This window comes from Elephantulus edwardii, unplaced genomic scaffold, assembly GCF_000299155.1.
Source record: "Elephantulus edwardii isolate Elephantulus edwardi_28Jun2011 unplaced genomic scaffold, EleEdw1.0 scaffold00151, whole genome shotgun sequence".
Lineage (NCBI taxonomy): Eukaryota > Metazoa > Chordata > Mammalia > Macroscelidea > Macroscelididae > Elephantulus > Elephantulus edwardii.
In genome coordinates, this window is record NW_006399901.1 from 5,337,805 (window position 1) to 5,338,933 (window position 1,129).

Below are 1,129 nucleotides of genomic sequence, written 5' to 3' on the forward strand. Positions count from 1 at the left end.
GGGGGAGAGCACTGGATGAGATGGATTGATACAGTAACTGGGGGAAGGGGGTTTAGTGTATCTGGATTAGTGAGACTGGTTCAGGACAGGGCAAGCTTCAGAGTTGCCATGAGTCCCAGGCAACTCAACAGCACATAACAACAACATTGGGAAATGTGGAAAAAACTGTGACTACTATAGAAATTGATGAAGAAACAGATGAGATATATGAATCAATGAAAGGGAATATTGCGATACTCTTTGTTTGTGGAGATGGAGTTGTACTAGTTGCCCTTCCATTGAGAGTTGGCTGAAACAAAGAATGTGTCCTGGGTGTAAGAGATTTTGTTCAGTGGTGTCTTCCATGTAGAATATATTCAAAAGAGAAACCGGCATAAGTTTTGCTACTCAGAAGTGAACAATGTCAGTCTTCCAGTCCTGAAGCGAGCTAAGTTGTAGATAGCTTATAAGTTCTTAGGCTAAATGGTGTTTTCCGTTTTCTCCAACCCTTCTAATAAATGTAATCACAAAAATAAGAGACCTTTTGCAAATAATTTCAGATTTTTTGTCTTTACATTAAATCTCCTTTCCCCCCCCCCCTTTTTTTTTAACAAAAAGGTCACAACCTTAAAATTCTTAAGGAGCACTTTTACTTTGTACATATGAGCTCATCATGAATCAAATCCACAAGAGAACTAACAGTAACCACCACCAGCCAATCCATGAAGTGCCTTGGTTTAGGTCATCTTGCCTCCAGCTTCCCCAGACCAAGTTCCTCCTTGAGCACACTAACATTGTCCCTTTTTCCCCACTTTGAAGCTCTCCTGCTCTTCTGTCTACCTTTGTTTGAGCTTCTGCCAACAAGTGAGTTGGCTGGCTTCCTTTCTCATAGTTGTTGTGTATGGGAAGCCAAACTTTATACCAAACATTTTATGAAAACCCTTGTTCAGGAATTGAAGGAATTACAGTTTTCTAAATTAGGATTTCTCTTGTGGCAGATCCCAGAAAATGAGCTGTTTGTTCCCTGCAGACAGGAGACAGCAAGGGGCCCCCTACAGAGGGAGTGTTACTTCCTGAGCTAGAGTTCACTCTGAGGCATCAGGTAAACCAAATTCTTGCATTTGCTGACCCCTCCCTCCTGAGTCAAGCT

At 41.7% G+C, this 1,129-nt stretch overlaps 1 protein-coding gene and 1 pseudogene across 1 annotated transcript in view; one reads left to right on the forward strand and one right to left on the reverse strand.

Moving 5' to 3' along the window:
- Positions 1–293, forward strand: part of LOC102868833 — a 1,561-nt pseudogene extending 1,268 nt beyond the window's left edge.
- The window catches only part of LOC102869229 (synaptic vesicle 2-related protein-like), a 143,071-nt gene that overhangs the window by 55,843 nt on the left and 86,099 nt on the right, over positions 1–1,129 (reverse strand). The gene's annotated exons all lie outside the window — the stretch shown is intronic.